Genomic DNA, 23,902 nt, shown 5'->3' with positions numbered 1-23,902 from the left:
AGACGCACATGGACAGATGTGTCATCTCCGGCATGTTTGAAAATTTCCAGCCGAAGCAGTTCTTTCTCAACAAATTCAAAACTACTACAGCATCTATTAAGTTTCTGAAGTCATAGCAATTCTTTCTTTTACTCCAGGTGTAGCAAAAAAACATTGAAGATTGTTTTTAGGAGAGCACACATTTCGGAGATCTTCTGGCTTGCCAAATTGGAAATTTGGCTTTAAAAAAAAAACGCAGTTATAGCCATATGTTTGAGGCTGTTGAGAAAATTATACAAGATTGCCTTCATCAGTTCTAGCTTCTCTTTTTGTTTCCATCTTGACTGTTATGAATGTTATCTGATATGAAAGGTTTGTATCATTTTCCATTTTCATGCCACAGTTCAGTTTAATCTCATCTACAAATGACACAAATCCGACTTCCTCTTCACTAGTAGCCTCAAGTACGTCTGCATTTGCATAGCAGTTGTCATCACAATCCTGTAGTAGCAAAGGAAATGCTGCTGAATGAATTAACCCTGTGACTCTGCTGCAGTAGCACTGTGTTACAGGTACAATAAGTTGAATATAAACCTTTTTCTGCAAGTTGATTTGTAATAGTGAGAAAAGCACAGCTGTTATTAATAACATTAATTAGGTCTTTGTTCTGTTCAGCAGTCTCAGTCACAGCAAGCCAGCATGAAGAATACCAGGACCCTGAACTGAAGCGACTAAATTGAATTCAGGCATCATTAACTTTATTATTTCACTCTGAACCCCAAAACCTACCAGCAGGTTTAAAATGCCAAAATTAAACCATTTATCAGAGCCAGAAACTGTAAAAACAATTCCAGTGGCCCTTCAATTCATCAAACATGACTTTCAATTCACTTTAAAATTGAGATATGTTCAGATGTTGCATGATTTCCGACAGATAAGTCCTGATAAGTCCACAGCAGTCGATTTGTAGTAGGATCACAATCATGTGATCGTCAGCAGGCAGCTGACGTAGTGTTCCCTTGCTGTCATAGTTACATTGATGCCGTGCTGCTATGTTGCAATGATACAGCAATCTATAACAAACCTGTGGATCCAGACTATAATATATAGTGCCAAAATCTAATCAGGTGGTCCTTGTATCTTTTTTGACCTTCCCTGAAAATTTCATCCAAACCCGTTAGTTCATTCCTTGACGAAGTAAAAAAACATCTCTACACTCCTTGGCACAACTGAGATATTATAACTGATTTAATTGGGACTAACAGTCACATGACAAAAATTCATGGACTATCAGACTTAACTGGGCTAAACTGCAGACTGTGCTTACTCAGAGCAAACAGGAGACAAAATATACATGCAAGTAGTGAAATATATGTAGTTTTTAATGACACTTGTTCCAGTATTGGTAACACCTATGGGCACTATAGGCTGATTGTAGGTTTCTAAGTTTGTTTTTTTGTAAAATAAATATACAAAAAATGCACCTTTAGCTTGTTTCTATTTCTCATAGTATTATGATACTGCACAAGAGACATTTTTGAGTTCCCTCTAATTCTAGCCATAGTTGAGCTGTTTCCATAGAGGTGCAGAATTTAAAAAAAAAAACAAAAAGCGAAATATGATCCAACAGTGGGTAAAAATGTGACCGGAGGACAAAAACGTCCAGAAAATGCTTGGGGTTTAGAGGGTTAAACACACACTTTAACTTTAAAAAAATAAATAAATAAATAAAGGCTAAAAGCCACCTTTCTGTATCACTGTGTCTGTGGCTGTGTCTGAAATGGCATACTAACGTACTACATACTACATTCTCAATGAGTATATACTGTATACTACGTACTATAAGTATGATTAGAATGCCGACCGTTCACACTGTAGTATACTACTCCGTTTCCCATAATGCATTTCAAACCTCCGACGACAAAAACCGGAAGTATGGCTATCAAATATCTCGGCTGAATGCCGGCTTCAGGTCGATTTTACGCTAACAAACAGTCGCATAATTAATGTGGCAATTTCAAGCCGGCACTCCTCATGCAGTTATTAGCCAGATTATGCGAATCGTTTCAGTTGTAGCTGCAGGCTACTGGAGGTAGCTGCTACTTGTTCTGTATGCAAAGCGAGCTGCTGTAACTAGCTGCTAGCATTCAGTAGCACGTTGTGAGGCGTCTGACAAATTTAAAACGTTGGTCAGAAAACGCCTATTTCTCAAATCTGTGGGGTGATTAGGATGACTACTTAACCACATAAAATAAAATAAAAATCGCCGCGGTCCGGCCACATATCCCGCGGAGGCTTGCATTTCGGTGGATAGCTCGCAAAGCATTATGGGGCGGTTGAGTATGACTAGTGTGGTCACCGCGCATACTTAAAATTTTTCCGGATATAGTATACATCCGGGTATTTCTCGCGTACTCAATCTATTCATACTATCCAATGTGAACGCACTACATACTTATTTTGACGTCACATTTAGTATGAGTAGTACGTTAGTATGCGATTTCGGACACAGCCTGTGTTTTGCCATTTTAAAAGTCAGAACACTGCCACCATGAGGTCAAGCTGAAAATTACAACATTGTCCTTTAGAGTGTTACATTTTGTTATTCAAAAAAAAATGGAATTTGTACATACCAAATGAATGACCAAGGTCTTAAGTATTCTCAGATGCTATAGCTAACTCACTCTTTGATAATGAAAAATGTCACGACTGTGTGCTAATGTGTAACTGCTACATTGGTCAACAGTGCAAAAACATATTTGTTTCACAATAAAGGCAGTAAAACTGCAAGATGACCATGTTTTTATCATTTAGTGTTTTACGCGAGTTTGCATTTATGTAATTTGACTTCCAGGTGTCATGTCATAACTCACATAAGAGCAACAAAATACACATAAGGAGGCTTGAAGGAAGCCTAAGTTAAAATACTTGCCCCCAAAAGACTGGGGTTGAAGTCCAATGTGGTATGTTGCTTTGTGGAACCATGCTGTAGACATACTGAAGATACTAAACAATAATAACATCAGCAATGGCAGTAACAAGTGCAGATGAAGCGATGTTTGTTGCAAATGGGAACAAAAAAAAAAAGAAAACAAAGATTTCAGATTGTCAAGGACAAGCTGTAGACAACAAAAAGCTCGTGTATGTGATTGAGATTACAGAGCATTGCACTCGAAAGGAGGTATGACCTTAAACTCAGGGAAGCACCTGAAAGACAAGCGGATCTGTACACAGAATTCAAGCTGAGAGATCGTCCGTCGTTAACTTTATATCAACAGCATGTCTTCAAAATGCTCATATCCTCAAATGTTGCTGATATGGTTTACGCAATGCAACAGCTGCCATCTGTTGTAGCAATAATAGACGCACACGTTCACAGAAGCTATTGCCATCTTGTTTATGTCAACATAAGGGCGGCAGCTCATGACATGCGCTGGGTGCTTCTAGTAACACTAACTGGTGACTGACAAAACAGAGAACTGAAGGATGACACTGGTTCTTGGGGGCAGTACATGAGGTGAGCATCGTTGTCTGAGCAGGAGCTCATCTGAAATTACATTGTTATAGCAGGGCAAAGAAACACACATATGTATACACACACACACACACACACACACACACACACACACACACACACCTTTGTGCATGCCAATTCAGATATAATGCACGGATGTCCTCTACGTTTCATCATCAAAGCCCTATCAGGCTGTGCAGGGTCTGAAGGGGAGAATATGAACCGGATAAAACAAATCGTTTGATGTGTGAAAGACAGACACTCCAGCTCCAAAGTACTTAAGCTTCTCCTCCCAGTGGACTGACAAGGGAGGAGGGTAGAAGCAAGAAATGAGTGCTCCTCTCTTTTATTGCCCTCCCCTCTTCCGTTCATCACGAGGAGTTTCCAAAGCGTTGCATCATTGTTTATGCAAGGTCCCAATGTCAGCACGAGCGATGTCAATTAAATAAATAAAGTCAATATTGACAGACGTTTCAAAGGCGTGGTGGAGCCGCGGAGAGAAAGTGCATCGAGAGAAGCAGATGAGACAGAGCAGGAGGTAGTGAGTGAATGAGGAATGGAGAGAACATGAAATCTGATGAGCGAGTAAGAGTACATTTGAGGCATGTGTGCATGTGCTGAACCATGACGGGATGAGGAGCAAATTGTGGGATATGTTTCATGTCTTCCGCCGCTTTGATATCGACTCACCATCACACAATGTGCCTTATTTTGTGTGTTTTCTCTCTCTTTTCTGCATGATTTTTGTAAATCTTTTGATACGTTCAGCCATATCATCTGCAGTGAAAATCAACCCGTCAGAACCAAATTCATCCTCCTGTTGAAATAAGGATTTTCACGGTCATTATTCACTATCTTGTAAAGTGAAACAGATGGCAGATCAAGTTTCTTTGTAGATATTAAAATATTCACCAAGCTGCCATTAATTCTTTGATTGTCTGACTTGACAAAGGCCTTTTAACTCTGGTTAATTTCCCTTCAAAGGAGTAGGAGAGTCTCATTGAGTTATGGCCATGAATATGGCTCTTTCCCTAAGTCTTTTAAGATGAAAGGCACCGTCTGCTCCTGTGTCAAACATAGTGCACACCTGACCCTTTTAAAGTGCAGAAAGGGTTTTTAATATTAAATTGAATTGTTCTCGTAGATGAAGGTATTCCAATCTAAAACCTACAAATATATTCATCTGAATATAGATGTTTTGCAGTGCCTACCACTGCCAACGTCACGAACTGTAGCCAAAAATAATACCCCTTACATTTAGCTCAACCTTCCAGGTACACTGTAGGAGAGGTGTCACCATTAAATAAAGAAATTTGAGCTCTGTGTGCTTGGGGTTAGGATTTCCTGGGGACCTCATGAAATTTCTAAATTATCCCTCCATATGGTTCATGTTGTACATTTGCATTATCCCCAGTCATTCTATTAATGGGCTGCCAGGTAAGTGTTGAGTCCGCTGAAAGACAGCAAAATGCATGTCATCCATCTAATCATCCTTGAAAATTTCACTCCTCTAAATGATTTGAGGTTGCACATTCTGTAAATGCATCTCAAAGCTGTGTGACCATAGCCTAGCCATGCTACACCCATGTTTCTGACGGCACAAGGGTCTAGGGAAGCTCGACAGGGAGGGAGGCGGGCTAAAAGGTTGTCTATCAAATCCCTCTGCAGCAATTGGGTAGGTATATAACCAATCAACGCAACGAATAGGCTGACGGAGTTCCGAGAGCACCGGCGGATTGTGGCTAAGTCCCATTAGCTTCCCAACCAGCGGAGCCGCGGAGCCAACTGGAAAATTAAGGATTTGCCATATCCCGTCCAAATACGTCTTTCTTCTCAATGAAACACTTCAGTGCCGTCCTTTGTTTATCTTTCAAGTTGAAGTTTAGCTTCAAATCTTTAAGGGCTGTGGCCAAAGCCGAGTCAAAAGATAACTGTTTATTGTGCGCCGGTTGTTTCTGTCAGAATCGTCGCGCCTCTGTCGTCACTTCGTTACGCCCGCCTTCTGACTCTACACTTCATGGTGATTGGTCCGGCCAGTTTTAGGAGAATCCAGCCTCGAGCCTTATGGAGAGTAACTAGACCCACCCTGGCAGAGAATTAAATTCGTTGCCGTGGGTTGTCTAGCGCGGCTAGGCTAGTGTGACCACATATCTCACTCAAAATGTCCAAACTTTAATTTATAAATGCCAATGTTGTCTCCAAAATTCTCAAGCGAGAAACAGGCATAATAAAGGTGCGAATAAAACTTTAAAAACCTTTCAAAAAGAAGAAAATATTCTCACAGGAGCTCTAAATTTGGCAAAATATGATAGGTAATTTGTGGTAGAACACCTACTTTCCAAATTATGAATACAGTAAATTTGCACGAAATTAAAGTCACAGACAACGAAATGAGTGTAACACTGGATTTTAACTTTCCTTATGTCAATTTCGATGAATTACATTTTATTTGTTTTGAACTGAAACATTCAAGGGTTTCCCATTGGTCAATGTACACCACATGGTTTGCAAAAGTTCAAAATGCTATTGTAAGTCACACCACTCATTCCTGGATTCAGCCAGAGTTAGGGTTCCTCATCCGTGGAAGTCAGAAGAGAAATTTCATTATGGCCCATCAGTGAAACTCACAAGCAAAATTAGCATACCTGCAAACAGTAACTAATGATGACCATAGGACTGGAGAGATGAAGTGATGAGATGAGCTTTGTTGGGAGGTTATGAGCACGTTGACCAGATGCCAAGCCACCTGCTACTAGACTTCAGCAAGAAAACAAGTCTGTGCGCTATGCAAAAGCAGCAAACAGGAGGAACAACATTCATCAGTCTGGTCTCGTTAAGATAAACAAAATGCTGCAAACAGATTCACCACAAATCAAGCTATTTTAGAAAATTCCTTTCTTTCTACCCACTAGCATTTAATCTCAGTAGCTGCAGCACTGCACCTGTTCATTAGGCATATGCCAAAGTGTCTAGGTAGCAGGGAGCCTTCATCATGCAGGATTAGCAAATGACTCTGATGTCTGTGACATAAACGATGAAAGGATTCCCCCACCTGCCTATACCCTGCTTTCTCTTTCTTACTCCCCTCACTCTACACGCTCATTTACACTTCTACTTATCAGCTGATTTGTTATGTGGATAAAGAACATGGGCCTTTGTATTAACGGGTGGTGTTAAGGTGTTCATTTCCTTCCTTTTCACACTGTGATCAGGCTTCTATGTGTAATTTCAATAAGCAGAGGTGGGAGAATGTAACAAGCACAGAGCATCTCAGGTTAGAGTGATGCAGAGTATTCTCAAAGGACTGTTAAGGCATACAAGCCAAGAGCCGGGTGGCAGATGGACATAGCCAAAGGCATCCTTAGGCCATTTTTTTCTGGTATCCTTGCCAACTATGGTAATGTTGTTAGTCAGTGCCAGCAGAAAAGCTTGGTGTTACTAGTGGCTTGGCTCGCCCTGTCCGGTACGTGACTCTGACACTGTAAGTCATAGTGGTCCCTCAAGAGTCTCCTGGAGCGGCTTTGTTGAATAAATTCCTTTACTGATTTTTCCTTCACAAAGGGGAAGGGGGAAAAAAAGAGTCTGCAGTAGGGAGAGGTATAATTAAGATTTTAAAAGTACTACTTCTATTGCTGCTTATCGATCCAGTACTTTTATGACACTCTTACTATTTCTTTTTTAAAGCGAGGGGTAGTTTCAATACTGCAACACAAAGTTTGCCTGCATCCCCCAATTCACTCAATCCACTCAAGCACTCTTTCAGAGAACTCTTTCAGAAAATACTCCATAGACAAATTACAGATGTGGTCAAGTAAAATGTGGAAGATAGTGTTTGTGCAGCAATAGCTAGAAAATGCATTTCAATAATGCCTTTAAACCTTAATGCAGAACCAGAAACATCATTAATGTTAACATCATTTAATCATTAGTCTCATTTGATATCGGTTTTGGTACACATTCTTAAGTCTGCAGAGACAAAGGAAGCATTTTTTTTTGATAGGAATATAGCCTAACCATTAAGACTACATTTAGATGTGGCAGAGATCCAATCACAGTGGAATCCTGACTACTTCCAGATGTGATCACATGCTAATACTCGAGGTAGCTTAAGAAAATTGTGCAATTTGGTCGATACCTTAAGAAATTGGCAGAATGGGGTCTATGAGTGGAGAAAAAAGTGCAATTGCAGTCGATAAGTGTAATACTAATTCCCTAAACATGTGTCTGGACAAAGAATGTTCTACCATCTACTGTCTTACAATGCATTCCCACAGGCATACATGAACTTGTTTTAACACTGAAGCTTCTAATTGAAATAGTATAGTCAGAGTCATATATAACTGAGACCGGTTAAGCACTTAATCACAAATGTCTGCTTTTCTGTCAGTCTCTTTCCAACACTGTCTTTTTGCTGCCTTTTGCGAGGGTATCAACATGAGTAACGTGTGACTGAGGACATTTGTATAAAGGCGCACCTCTTGACCCTTTCCCAACTTTCACATGTGAACTAAGCTATTCTCACACAGTTTCAAGATTCAAATCACATTCAACAGAAATCCTGTTCATCTCAAGCGTAGGAGTCTCATTTATTTCAGTTGGGCTTCAAATATGTCGCACTCCCTGAAGAACATGACCACAGAGAATCGAGTTTTACACGGTCAACCCATTCACAAATGCACTCATACTCTCTATCTTTTCAGGAAATTGTCTAGGATATAGTACATGTTGATGTTCCAATGTTTTATTGCTGTTTTTTTTTTAAATTGTGCTTTATTTTATTGTTTGAAGATGCATTTTCTTGTACTTAAACTGTTCAAGAACATTTATTGTGGATTGGGGTTAGGTGGGGTGGTGGGGGGAGGCTTTTGTCTTTCTTCACATCTTCTTTCACTTCCCAGTTTCCATCTGAGTATGCTCTGAGTGAAGCTATCTTCCATATGCTGATGACCCAGGTCGGCTCATTTATCCTATTCAGGAAGCAAGAGATTGATTGTGCCTGTGCCATCGCTGTAATTATACTGTCATCACTTAATCAACCTTATTGGATTCCTCAAGCGGTCGCAGTCCCTGAGGCTGGAGCTGGGAGAAAGATTGACTTTTTTTGGACAGAAAGAGAATGAGAGAGAGAGTGAGGAGGAGAAGGACAGATCGAGAGAAAGGGAGAGACCAAATTAAGCACGGAGTCCATTGAGAGGCAAAGAAATGGGGTAATAAAGACAGAGGGACACGAAGTAAGGTGACGATGGTGGTAAAGGCGTGTTCGAGTCACGAGAGGATGTCAGAGATGAGTATATGGGAACAGGAAAGTGGATCAGAAAAAGGAGGGATGTGGAGATGATAGGGGATCAGGTGGGAGGGTACGCGCCAGGACTCCTAGTGATTGTTTCCTGAAGTCTGTGTCTACCCCGCCGGTGAGGAGGTAACAAATGGTTTGGGTGTCACCTGGAAAAGCAGTTTAATAATTCATTTGTCTATGGGGCTGGGAGGAAAGGGCTGCTTTGAAGAGCAGGGCACAGATGGTCATCAGAGTGAAAGAAAGGCACACACCTACACCCATGCACACGCACGCATGCACACAAGAAAAGGGCCTGTGCTGGAGACCGACTCATCACCTGGGTGCACACCATATGCCACGGTAGCTGACAACCTGCTCTCCAGGCCCATGCTGAGCAACGCACGCAAACACATGTGCTTGCACGGACACAGATCGCTCCCATTTTATATCTGTTCCACATTTCCCACCAACAAACAGATCCCTTTTCTTGCATACTGATGTGCGATTGTGTTTATGTGGGCTGCGGAGATAAGAATTTACCAGCTGATAGAAATGTCTTCACCTACACTCGGTGCCACATCATTGCACACATATCCAAAGTCAAACAGCCAAAGCATTTGCATATGCTCAGGTATGCACGCTCGAGATGTCATGAAGAATGTAAACTGTGCTTTCTGTCAATCCATCATTGTGTGAAATTATTTGCCTTAATGGCAGCATTCCCTCCTTTGCCATTTCACATCTGACTAAGCCCAATCCAAACACTGAATCAGCCCACAACACCTAATGATGCAACACCTACTGTAACAACCCAAAAAACTCTGCATCCCACCACCTTGATGGGACACATACCTGTGCCCCAGCTACTAAAACAGCAGCCCACCTTTCATTCAATTACTGTACTGACTTTAATGGTTATGAGTTCTCTATTTGTGCCTGCCATGCTTTATTCCTCTCCCCGTGTGGCTTGCAGGTGATTACTTCAAGGCAGTAAAGGTCTCATTGTGGGTGCCGCAGCTCCCAGACATGCTGCGGATTCTTTGTTTGATGTGATATCTTAGGGGATTTTCATATTTCCATTATAAAGAAAGGGGCCATGCGCAAAGTCCTTGCAGAATTTGTTTCAGGCTTTTGTGCAACATTTTACAACCAGAATGTGCTGAGGTGCACAGTGTTTGTGTGCTGTGAATTGTAAAGCTCAGAGACAGAACTAGTAGTGGTGATTAAAACGTGGCTAAAAGAGGGCGAGGATGACAAAAGCTGGAGACAAAATGGTGAGTTCGTGGGGATAGGGGAGGGACTTTTGATGAGAGGCTGAGCGGATGGACGAGTAGTGGCTGGGAGTGTAAACCCAGGACGACAGAGGAGCCACATATTGATGGAACAGACTCTAGATGACAAGCACCATTACCCTGTGGATCGCAACAGCTAAAGAGAGGGCACAGCAGTGTAAAGCAGGGGGGGAAAGAAAGGGGTTAGAGGAGAGGAGCTGAGGAGCAGAGGGGCGAAAGAGGGGGAGAAGGTGGTGAAACGAACCCAAACGAGTGAGAGGACAGCCAAAACACATCAATGTGCAGTGGTAGTCTTTGTAGTGTCATTGCTAATTTACAATTAATTACTGCTGACACAATTAATCGACTGACAGAAAATGAACAAATGTGATAATGAGTTAATCATTCAAGTAATTCGCCAAAGAAGACAACCATTTGCTGATTCTGAGCTCTCTGACTTGAAGATTTGCTACTTTTCTCCAATGTATATCCTTGTAAATTTATTGCATTTCCAACATATTATTTGCAATTAACAGTTTTTTTTAATGTGTATATAGTGACCGTTCGTGGAAATGTGGTTCTGAATGGCCATTACTGTAAAAAAACCAACAACAAAACACAATGCACCCTACATTCAACTCCTTTAGAAAGACTCTCCACTTTCAAAACACTTAAACACAGCACAACTTATCTCCTAAAATAAGTCCATTCTGGGGTCGAACTTGTAGCTACACCTCAAGCGCATTTCACGGATTGAGGAAAAAAGTGCCTGTTTCCGGTGCCTATCTCGGTTGTTCTTGATTGTCCTTTTCTTTTCACTTTCTTATGTGACAGGAATTGTCATGAAAATGCAACCGCTGTGTCATATCGCTTTCACCTGCACTAGACCTCTAACGAGACTCGCATAAGCAAGACAAAATCTCCATGGTGACAAAGTAAAATTACAGGTACTAGACAGGTGAGAAAACGGCAGGGAGGAGAGAACTGTCAAGTCACACAATCAGCAGTGACAAGCAATCACTTGGGAGTTTAAAAAAAGAGCAGGGCCGTATGAGCAGCAGAAGAATGATAGATGACTCAAGCAGAGTAAGGGTGATGGCGAGAATGCTTGGACGACATGATACAGAAGGATGAGGCGATGAGTCTGATGAACCTTAAGGAGATATGAACAAAGGCAGGACAAGAGGATGTGTTCGAATGTGACTGAAGAGAAAGATTGATGGTACGGAGAACAAAAACAGGAGAAGGCAGACGGTGGTTAGCAGCGAAGAGAGGGCTAGGTGAGTTGTACAAGATGATTGGTGATTGCTCTTGGATTTTGTGGCACCGAGTGTGGAAGCATAAAGAGTGAGAGAGAGAGAGAGTTGTAAAGAAGAGGGAATATAACTCCCAGATGCCAGGTATTTTTCCTACCGGGAGGTGAGACGACAGGAGTCTAATGAGTTCCCTCATAGCCGGGTGGGTTTCGTCTTATGAATCACACAAGCATTCACACACACACGCACGCACACACAGCTGTAATGAATTACTGAGCTCTCAGCCTAAAAACCTTGGCCCTGTATCTCATCACATGATACACGCATACATCATTTTGCGCGCAGATCGATTCCTCCACAGCCGTTTCGACACAAACACACAAAGGAATCGAATGCTTTGTGACATATTCTATCACCCTACTTTACCCTTGAATCCCCCACTGGCAACAAGATCGTTTACACAATGGACGACAATATATTGACACCGTCTAAGCAATACGAGAAGCCTGCTTTGTTTTCTGAAAGCTTTTGAAGGATGTTTGTATTTAGATATTTGTATATTAAGAACCTCGTATTTTTTTTAACCTCAGATCTAACTTCATATTCACTGCTCATTGAACACACATCACATTGCCCAAATCTACAGAAACCTGTCTTCACGCAAGAATTACTCTCTTGCACTTAGTGTCACAATCACACAAACACACACAGAGCAGTTAGATGAGCGGAATTTTTCTCTTCTCGTATTTCGGCCTTCCACCCACCAATATTCTCCCCTGTGTGATTTTTTTTTTATATTTTGTTTATTTACCATAGCCTATCAACATTACAGGTGTTAGTTTTTTCCCTCTCTCTGTCAGGACAACAAAAAATGAATAAGCCACTACAAAAAGGAGACAGAGGCGGAAAAAAGTTTAGCCTTACCACAAAGGCACATTGCCTCATCTTGTTGTCTGAAAACTGGTCATTTAACTGGAATTGGAAAAGAAGTAAGGGTTTAGACCTAAATGGTTTTTTGATTTGCTGCAATGTTTGGTTGTCCCGATTGCAGACAAGAAAGTGCTCTTGAAAGATACCGAAGAGATCCGATTTTCAACGTCTAAATTCTTAGAACTCAGCACTTAGCATATTAAAAATTCACACTGGTAATAGGGTTACCCTAATTTAGGGAAAATTAAAGCTGGGGGTGGGGCACTAAATAAATAAGCTATTTACAAAGTGACTATCGTCGAGAAGTAATCACTGAGAAAAGCTGCTTGGTTTAACTTACATTCCTTCAAGAGGCTCGACTGAATTCTTGCTTTGCTGATTGTAAACCTCAGGCCTTTTCTGTATACTCAGTAGGATGGTACCTCTTCAAATGTTCACCCCATTTCCCTCATCTTTGTGGAAAATGTTGGACTCTCCACATGGTGGCTTCCCTTTGTTTTCCTCTTTGTTGTTGTTTTCCTTACAAATCCAAAAACATATGTCCCTTTTTCCCAGTTTTGGCAATTACAGAACAGTGGCCTATGTAATTATATCATTGTATAATCCGTACAGATGAGAGTCTTTGACCCAAATGAAAAACAGACATATTTTAGTGGCACAATTATTATCATTCATTGTGTTGTTTTGTAATGCCTTTGGAGATTATTCTATTCAGTCCCACTCTAAACTCGCTTAAATTTGTTTGCCACCAGGTTGAAACAGGGAATCCCCGATGGTGGAGGGAAAAACCCTCCCTTTTTGTCCTGAACCAACCCGACCTTATGGCTCACCGCACTGGATTAGTTCAGTTTGTCTAATTACTATTGTAATGTATCATGTTTTCCCCCTAAATAAAAATAGTTTTAAAATAAAATGGTACCTTTTCTATATAAACTGGAAGTCATGTAAGCATTCTATTTAATCCAGTACACAGTGGGAGGGAAATAAGGTCAACTTCAAATGAAATTTGGTATGTGCCATCGAGGGGAACGTGGACCCAGTTTCAGCTTCGAGTTTTGAAATAACTCCTCCACTCGAGTTGACTAATTTCAAGTTCTTACAAATCAACAAGATGAGCCCAATTCAAAGCCTCTGAATCCACTGCGGTCCCCTGACCTATTTCAATGCCAGCTTTAAAACACTGATGTGATGTATTTCCAAAAATTTTAATCACTTGCTGTACAATTCAGATTCTTTTAAATCACTCACTGTACAACAATGTTTGAATGACGGCAACTCATTTTCAAGATCATTTCATGTTACGCTTATTATAGGAGGTTGTGATATGTCAAGTTCCATAGTTTAAACCTCTACAGGATGGGTATTTGAGGGTAAAAAAAAAAAAAAAAAAAAAAAGATTCATATGAAGTCAGGAATATAAAAATGCATTCCCAACAAAAACAAGAGAGATGAGCTAAAAAGCAATCAAACTGGAAAAATTAAAAGGTCCAATGTTTAGGATTTATAGGGATCCTGGCATCAATTGAATGTTAATATTCCACCATTTATGGTTTTATTAATGTACATGTAAATTTGGTTTGTTATCTTAGATGAGCCCCTGACATCTACAGCAGGAGTAAGTCCTCTTCCATGAAGCTTACCATGTTTACACTGCCATTCTTCTGCACGGATGGACAAACCAAACGCTGACCATAAAGAAAACTTTTAGTGTTTTTAGCAGCCTCTGTAGATTCTCCTACAAGCTCAGTGAGGTGAGGAGAATTGAGCCGATTGCAATCTGCAACTTCACCACTAACTGCCATTAAATCCTACACCTTGGACCTTTAAAGTTGACCAAAAGAAATCAAAGTCTGACGTTTCCTGAAAATGCAACATATTCAGTTGTAGCAACACAACCAAGGTTTGACAGAAAGATTCCAACTGTCTTAACAATTGCAGTTCATCCTTTACTTCTGCTCTGCCTTCTGTCAAAACTGCACACATAAGATGTATGCAATCTGCTGCGCAATAGCTCTATAACACTTTCAGTTTAATTTATCGATTTATTCTATGTGAATGCACCAACGTCAGATGTTCACAAATGCTTGCAGCTTCATGGGGGAAGAAACCTTGGTGACATCTGTGTGAAAACATTCTGTAGCCTCTGTTGCTCCAGTTCCACACCTGACAGACAGGCTTGTGTTTTCACAGCCATGCAAACAATGTAACACCCATACCTGTGATATAGCTGAACCCCAGGGCCGAGCAACCGATCATCTAGCAGATGAACATACTTCTTGCAAAAGGAGTTGGACTGGAGTGAGGCACAGCAGTCACAGAGCAAAGTGGCATAAAGTAATTGACTAATAGACCAAACCCACTCCAACCTAACCACAAATGTCAATTATCATTAAGACCTTGTCTGCAGCACTTAACTGCTGTCAAACGTCAACCATACATTCCTTTGTGGACATTACACTTACCTCTGGTTAATTTACGCGTTAGAACAGCAAACACAGGGGAGTAATTAGACAAGAGAAAACTCTGCCTTAAAATGAAGACAGCAGGACACAGATTGTTTCAAGAGTTTCCTGACTTAACGACACGTACTCGCTTGCTTTTTTCCTTTGAGCTGTACAGTAAATACTGCTGCTATTTCTGCCTTCCAGCTGTTTATTTGCCCTAACTCTCTGTCACTGAATCAGGGTTGACTGTAGCCTCCTAATAAAATAAGGAGAGATGCTCCCTCTGTGGTGCGAGCACTAAATCAATGCCGGCCCTCGTGCCATGCTGACAACCCCAGTCTTCTCTCTCTTTACTATGACTCCACGAATATTAAATTATATCACCACAGGGGCCACAAGCACGTGTGTAGGGGGGAAGATAAGGGATTGAGAGACTGGCAAAGGGAGAGGAACAGGACCACATCACAGATGAGTTTGCATCAGGATGAAACTATTTTTTCGCATTAAGTAAAAAAAAAATGTGAGTGGTTAAGGAGAGTATGATACAGAAAAGGAGCCATCGAAGCAGTTCGCAAAGAGGATGATCAAAAATATGCAGCCCAAAGGGTAAGACCAAAGAAAAAAAGCATTTACGGGATCAGGTGAAACGGTCAGGATGTGCGACTGTGTGGGACATAGACCAACACAGATGCAGAACGTCCTCAGCTGACTACCATAACGGATAAAAGAAAAGAAAGAAGGAGGGGGTTAAAAGTTTTAAATGTGGAAATGGACAAGGAGGAATTGGCCGTCAGCATGTGGCGGCTGTGAGGTGGAAATCAGAGACCCACGGGTGACTTGGAGAGATGACAGACAGCCAACCTTCAGCCGGAGATCACACACTCCCTCTTACACTTGAATTACTAATATCTGTCTCTTCCGGTGAACGTTTACGGCAACGTCTTTATTTATCTCCGCTCACAAAGGGACACACGGCAGCTTGGATATGCAGTGGAGAAGCTGAAATTGCATTTATCCATTAGGTTCAGGAAGGTAAGTTGCTTACTAGCACTAAAGCACGCATTTCAGTCCTGGACACCTCGCATTAAATAAAATTATACTCTCCAATCTCATGCTCTGACAGGCCCTGTGTTTTATCAGACTAATAAAATCTCATTAAGCAGCTTTCTGTCAAAAAAATAATCCAATAAAAAAATATAGCTTACAGCCACTCAAACAGTCTACAGCAAAAAAACACAAAAGCTTTTGCAGCTATCTGAATTTCTGGAAAGTCATTCAAACGCACACATAGCTGCAGATTAGTAAGGAATATACACACACATGGGAGTGGAGGAAACGGCTTATAATGTTCACTGAAAGCACAGATTAGCACGTGCAGGGGGGGGAGAGGGGAAGCCTCGCCAATGAAACAACATACATATGTGACAGTACTGGATGGCTGCACTGTTTTACAGGCAGTAAGCTGCAGGCTACGTCTCCAGACAGGATTTTAATTAGTAAAAGCAAATCAGTTGCATCCAAGGAGACAAAAAAATGTCGTTCTGCAAACGCCAGTGAGTCACTCGGCAACATCTGCCGCTGACCTCTGCTGTTTTGTATCAATCCGCCTGCAAACCTCTGAGTCCCTCTTAACAGGCAGCTGCCAGTCACGCGCTACAACTGCACACAAACCACCGACGGCACTTTCCTACTAATTACGGGAGTTTTGACGACCCGCACTGCTCATTAAGTGCTCATTAAAAACCGACGGTCCACATTAACGCGTGTAACGACAGCAGCTATCTTATCTGAAACAAGGTCTTCCGCTGCGCAAGAAATGTCCAACGTCACGTGAGATTCCGGAGCTACCTGGACGCACAGGTGTGAGTATTCAGGCCTACCGCAGGAGCATGCGGCACGGTTTGAGGGTAATTGTGTGTGTTCCGACCGCAAGAACCACCCCTGTATAACTTCTTCCAGGTCGTTTTCCGGGGCAGGTAGCCCAAGAAAAAAGAAACAAACAAAGAAAGAAAATATACCATGCTGCACATGACTCTGATTGGCTGATTTTGAGTGGACAACGAACCCAATTTTATATATATTTTTTCTTTCCAGCCAGCAGGCAGCCTTCTATTCTCACCATCAATAATGTAAAATTTGCTATATTGACAAAAAAAGATGGTCAAAGCAGTGGGCTAAAACATTACATTTCAACTTTTTCTTTCCTAAAATCATTCCTGTTTGTGTGCATACAACAGGGTAACTTTGCGCCAGATGGATTAAAAGCATGTATACAGAGATTTTTGTTACATGCCATAATCAATATATTCAATTTGACATTGCCAGAATGGATGGAGGTTTCTTTGTGCTTCAGTGGTACCTGGGGTTTCTGCACTTATGTACTCAGGAGTTATTTCAGCTGCTTGTGTGGGAAGAAGTATTAAAGAACAACAACAAAATCCACTTAGTAACAAAAATATCAACAGGCAAAAGCCTGTGAAATCTTTTTATCTCACAGCAGTCCTACAAAGGAAAACCTGCTCCAGTGGCTAATCCAGCTGGCATGGAGGTCTTTAATTTAAAGCTGTGAAGCTTTAAAGTAGTAATAAAATCATTTTCACCATTTCAACTTCTGTAACCCATCTACAGCAGTCTGTCTTGGCAAACACCACAGGTTTAAATGGCCAACTACGTGTTGTTGTTTTTTAAATCTGTTTTTAAGACAAATCAAGTAACAGCTTAACACAAGGACGGACATAGTTTGGCAGTGCGTCAGGGAGGAGGCAGACAAGAGACACTGAAATGTCTTTTAATGAGGGGGCTTAGAGGCTAACCAAACTAATGAATGAGTAACTTTATGGATCTGACAAGTGATTTATGTAAGAATGCAATCAATTCAATTCAATTCACCCACATTATCTTTAGAGACGGCTATCTTCTTCTGAGTAGGCAAAAACATTTCGATTACAAGTATGAGCCACACTGTGAAACTTTGTTGTAAAAGTGCTCAGTGCCATATAGTAGAACACTTATCTCTTCTGGCTTGAAGGACAACATCTCACCCGTCATCTCTTAGATTTAAGTACAGCAAAGTATACTTGACCCATCGCGGCCATTAACATTGGCCAAGAAGAAGGCCGCTTTATAATGCACTGATGGATTTGTATCTCTGCAGGACACAACACAACAGGAGTACCACTTAATCTATTTGCTATCATCGCCCAGCTGGAGACTTATTAGTGTTTCAGCAAAGGTCACAGTTCTTCAGGTGTTTCATGTCTAGAAAAAAAAGTGATACTTAACCCAGCGAAAATGATTGCCGGCATAAAAATAAAGTTCATTGCTAAATATTATTAAACAAATAATATTAAGCAATGGATATGGTGTGACCCTCCATTTTACTTCAAAACAGATATAGTTCTGTGAAAGAAAGACAAAAAAGAGAAACCTTTAGATTTCTGTAGCATTCAAGGCAGCGCCAATAGGTGGTTTTCTGAATAAGCATGCATGTTGTACTTGCAAATGCTACAGGGTGCTTTCAGTAATAAAGTGTTCTGCCATTCACACGCATCCAAGAAAAATGAGGTCAGAGAGTCATACATTGCATGTCTAACACATACTATCTCCTTGGTTGCCATGTGGCCTGACATACTTTTAAATGCAGTTCATAAAATGATTCCTGCATTATAATGGGCTCATGCCTGGTTTTCCAAAATTACATAACTTGAATATATTTATATATTTTTCCCAGTAGTAGGTGGCCACTTAAAAGTTTTGATCGTGACAGGTGGTGTTTTTGCACGGTTGATGCATCATCAGTTGCCTCATAGCTGACTTTTTTTCTCCCTTATTTTAGGGCAGTGGCACCAGCTGTAAAACAATGATGGTATGAGCGTAAAGTTCTGGTTAACTTGCTGAATGCTTTTAGATGGTGGCTCAGTAGATAAAGCCTCACAGCAAGACGATTCTGGGTTTAATCCTCAACCAGGCTCTCTCTGTGTGAGCTTAGGACTGTGTTCCAAATCACATACCCTTTCTTTTTCAGTCTAAGTACCTGCCTTTACATAGTGTGTACTGCTTCACGCAGTATGCATACAATAGGGGGCATACGACTTCGACACAATAGTGCATCTTGAGCTTTGACCTTCGCCGTCTGCAGTGCAAAATGACCTGTCAACTGTCTGAGCACTCAAAGTGACTCATTTATACTCAAGCAAGACACCACAACCTATGTGACATAACTGCACAAAAGACTGTGCCAGAAAAGTAGGCTGGCTTACGCACTGCATAACCTGACAGGACGTAGTACCACGTCTGGGTATTTTTGACATTCTGAATTTGACATTCTATGCAGTCGGAGAGACTAAATGTCTTTTTCTGGCATACCATACAGTATTATAGTGTGGATACTGGAACACACCCTAGATGTTCTCCTTATGTCTACACAGGTTCTCTCAGGGAGCTCTGGTTTCTCCTGCCATCAAAAACATGCCAGGTTAATTCCCCAAAAGTGCCCTTGACAAAAAAACTGACTTAGAATTAGAGCTGTCCCTGAGGCACCGCGCGGTGGCTGCCCACTGCTCCTAATACTTAGGATGGATTAAATCCAGAGAACAAATCTCCCTATGGGGGATCAATGAAGGATAACTAACTTTCACGTCCAGAAGACTCTGAGCAACATTAGCATTCATTTGGAATCACGTTTGTGTCTACTTGTCATGTGCATTCACTGTGTTAAGGTATGTTTTAGCTCCTTAAGGAAATACTGTATCTAGTTATTCAGTGTCTAAATGCTTCACTAAGCTCACTAGTTAGTCACCAACTTTGTCTATTTGTAGCTTGGTGCTGGGAAAGTAAGTAAGGTTGTATCAGAGCTACTTGGCTGGAAAAAAATAAAATCAGATTGTGGTGTCTGGGATGTTTATGAGAACAGTGGGAGAGAAGCCAAACAATAAGCTGAAAGATGCAAAAACTCTCCTACTTTTGAAGGTAAATGCAAAGTTAGGTCACAATTCTTATTGGATTTGTGTTGCTGGGTGACTCTCTTACATTATACAGTACAAGTGCATAGTCATTTGATCCATTGTTCATATAAAATAATATATATTCATGCAACTTTAATGTTTCTAAAAGTTGTTCTAAGAATGGCAATGAAGTAACTGAGCAAAGTCTACTCTTTTAAAGCAATGCATGACCATAATATAATCAGTCCAGTCAATTACAGCATAACTTAACACGTTGCCAGCCTTTCGTTCGACACTTTATATTTCCACAGGCGAGTTAGCAGAATCCTCTGTGGTGTTTTATGCAGAAATGCAGCAATAAAACATGCAGAATTCACACTTGTTGACCTTGTCTCGTTCAGTTTTATTCCATTTGTGATCACTCATCTGTAACCTGGAGCAGCCTCTAATATAAAGAGGCCACTGAGATGTTTGGAAATATGATGCACTGTAAAATCCCTTCTAATAGAACATAAACATTGATGCTGCCAAGATGGTTTTCTGGGATGAGCAGCTCTAAACAATAGCCTCATAAGAAAGTTGATGTTCTGTATATCTGCCATATACGTGTGTGCGTGTGCGTGTGCGTGAGTGTGCGCGCGTGCACAAGGCTGCTTTAGGCATCAAATCTCTGAGGCATCACAAGTATTGTAGAGGAGTGTTCAGACATTGGGGTAAACACAATAATACAGAGGGAGAAAGATTGCATGTCTGCGAAAAGGGGCACTTTACATTTGTTGCTGAATGCCTCCTGTCTCTTTATATTCTAGTCTCAATCATTTATAAATCTTCATCTACTCCTCATATATGTTCCTCTTGTGTTTAGTGTCACAACTTTCATTAATCTGTCCCTCATATTCCTGTTATCCTCGCTGCTAATGTGACTGGTAAGGAAGGCAGAAATTCTGACACAAATATTTGTCTTGAACAATTTCCAGCCTGGATGGCAGGCGCGCCAATATGTCAGCAGGGGTGGCACTCCTGATGGGCACACGTCATTGATATGGACATTGTCTCACTGGCTTGCCACCAACGTTGTCCTCACTACGCCGTGTGCATGTGTGAGTCTGTGTGTGTGCATTCTGTCCATTTGCTACTGAAGGGGGGAGGTCCCAAGGGTCTCCCTCTCCAAGTAAGAAATGACAGAGACGACAGCCACATCTCTGCTCTAGCCCTCTCTCTTTCTCCCCCTCTCTCCATTCTACGTCCCTCACTCCCTCCACCATCCGTCTATTGACAGGTCTGCGGCGAAAGCGCCACGCACACAATGAATCTCAATGATCCCGTACGTATCAGGAACCACTACCTGCATAGCACAAATGTACACTGTGAATATGAATCACCCCGCAGTGGGTGTCACTGACCATTTGAAACACACATAAAGCGTGAATGCTAAATATCTTCTCCGTGCACCCCCCTCCTCCACCCTCACCCACCGGTCCTCTGTCAGTCTCGGGCAGAATGGGGAGATCCATGCACAATGAAGCTCATGAATTATCAGCTGAGCATGAATGTCAACTATCGTGCCCACATGTGTATCCATCATTCTCGTTCGCTGATATGTCAAAAGATCAGGCCTTCGCTCAGTGGGCCGCGTGCCTGTGACTGATATGTGTGCAAAGCTCTTGTCATTTACACATTCAATCAATTATCCAAATAACGTTAAAAAATGCGGGATATACGTACACACGGAAACTCCCGGAAGGCCAGTGGGATATCTCTCCGGCCTGGATGCTCTGTATATCTATCCGTCATGCTGATGGGGGAGCACATAATTTCATCACCTTTTCCCATTGCAGTCACATTTGATTGGATGCATCTCAGCCAATAAATTTCATTGAAATGTCGGGACGCAATGAAAAACACACACAGCTCAGCTCATTCATAATGCCACGGATATGCGTGAGTACAAGTAAATGTTTCTACATTCCATTGGGCTTATGTCTTAGGTGCTTTGCTATTTGTTTACTACTACTACTACTACTACCTCCCACCATGCACATCACTGTAATGCCCATAGGCAAGGGAGCAATATCACATAATACACGTCAAGAGACTGTGATAGCACAACCACTAAAAAGGCTGCATAATGCACTACCTGTTTACAAATTTTGCCCACATGCACATGCTCATTAGAGTTAAATCAATACAGTTATGAATGAATAAACAAATGAAGAAGCATTTAAATATTCTTGTTTTTCGCCGTTGCTTTTACCAAAGAAAGTACCAGCTGGCCACATTTAACCTTGGATTCAGGCACAAACATGCATTACCACATGCCTTTTCAGAGCTTCGGAGAGCTGTAAGTGTTTGTTTCTTTTTGTTTTTTTTTAAAAAAAATTAATATTATTTCTTTCCATCCATCACTTTATAATTCATTCTGAGGCAAAGTAGAAATAAAATGCAAAAGCTTTTGAGCAGAAGCAAGTTTAAAAAAGAAAAACATTTCCAAATAAATCTCAGATGTAGATGTGCTGTTGAACCATAACAGATTTATAAGTTTATGTATGCATAGCATGGTGCATGCAGTGGAAAAAAAAAAAAAAAAAAAAAACTGCCACTGCAGAGTTTAGATTTACAGCATGCAGATATGGATCAGTTTTTGGAATGATACATATTCATACGGGGGAAGGGATTGGGGTCGCCAAGTTCTTTGGATTGTTTTCGGTGCCTGCGCTGTCACTTGTGTGCAGCCTTCTAAACATTCACACACACAAGATGCAAATGAAAAAAAAAAAGAAAAGAAAAGGGCCAGTGCACACACATAATTCCAAGCGTGTGGAAAGTGGGGTGAGGGGACACTGAGGTTGCATACTCGCATCAACAGCGTTACATAATTGTCTCTTTTGTTTAATCTAAATACGACGCTAAATATTTCATCATCCTAATCTGTAATGGCATCGCTCGCTCTAATCAGTGGTATTAGAAAACTGTCTACACTGTCTGGTTTGTTGCTAATCTCCTTTCACATGAAAACTCGCTTTTTCACTTTCTTTCTCTCTCTCTCACGCACGCACTCTACCTAGCGTTAACCCTCTTCCAACCTCCAAGAGCCCATCACCTCCTGTTACGAGCCAGTGTAAATTGAATGCTGTGAATCAGGGCCGGCTGTTACTGCATGTGACTGGAAAAGGAAGCGAGGAGGAGAGAAAGGAGAGAGGGGACTGCATGTCCCTGCAGCTTTATGGGCTGGTGTCTCACCAAGATATATCACCGCCTGGCCAGATAATACCATCATGTACATAACTACCCAGTGTGTACGTGCGTGTGTGGCTGTGTGTGTGTTATGTACTTAACTACCCAGTGACCTGCTGCTCAGCTCCTAATAAGGGGCATCTGCTGCTGTTTTACAGTATGGAGCAGCAGGAATAGGGGGAAAAAAGCAGTGGAGAAAGAAACATTGCACTCCTCTCTACGATGATGGCTTTTTGTGGAAGAGGGGAGGAGGGAAAAAAAACATTTAGGCCTGTGTCCATGCATAGGGAAACGGTAGAAATGAAGAAAAAAAAGAGAGAAGCGGAAAATGTGAGGTAGAGTGTGTGACAGAAAATGAAAGCTTGGAGGGTGAGTTAGGAGGGAAAATGAGATATAGAGAGATGCGCACACAAACAGAGTGAGAGAGCGAGCAGTGGAGAGCCAGAGAGAGCCCAGATGAGGGAGTTGAGATGATGGGCTGGCAGTTTCCAAGCACCAGGCTGTTTTTCAGGGCTGTCAAGCACATTGTGAGGCATTGTTTGAAATGCCCAGGCTGATGGCTGACATATTCCCCATGAATCTAGCATGCCAGGCCGCTGTCCACTACACTAGACTCAGACACACACGAGCTGACGTGCTATGCGCCTCGCTATGTGTTTGTGTGTGTGTGTGTGTGTGTGTGTGTGTGTGTGTGTGTGTGTGTGTGTGTGTGTGTGTGTGTGTGTGTGTGTGTGTGTGTGTGCGTGCTGGTCAGTGAAGGGTAATTGGCTGACCTTGGCCCATCAGGGTGGCTGGGATGAGGGGAGGTTGAGGGGAAAACAGGAGGCGATGGAGGGAGGGCAGTTGTAAATTTTGTCCCACATCAATGTATTTCTGTCAGTGGCACTCCACTCTGGTGGTTAACTATTACCCCAAGAAAAATGCACACACACTCGCGAGCCACCCCGCGTAGACACACAACCGGAGGCACGCTTTACTGTACACAAACACAAATCCATAACTCACAGGGGTGCAATCAGTGGTCACACACACCGGGTGAGTTAGTGTTTAATCTCC

The sequence above is a fragment of the Acanthochromis polyacanthus genome, chromosome 3 (assembly GCF_021347895.1).
Source record: "Acanthochromis polyacanthus isolate Apoly-LR-REF ecotype Palm Island chromosome 3, KAUST_Apoly_ChrSc, whole genome shotgun sequence".
Taxonomy (NCBI): Eukaryota; Metazoa; Chordata; class Actinopteri; family Pomacentridae; genus Acanthochromis; species Acanthochromis polyacanthus.
The sequence above is the reverse complement of the archived record's forward strand: the minus strand, read 5'-3'. Positions refer to the sequence as shown.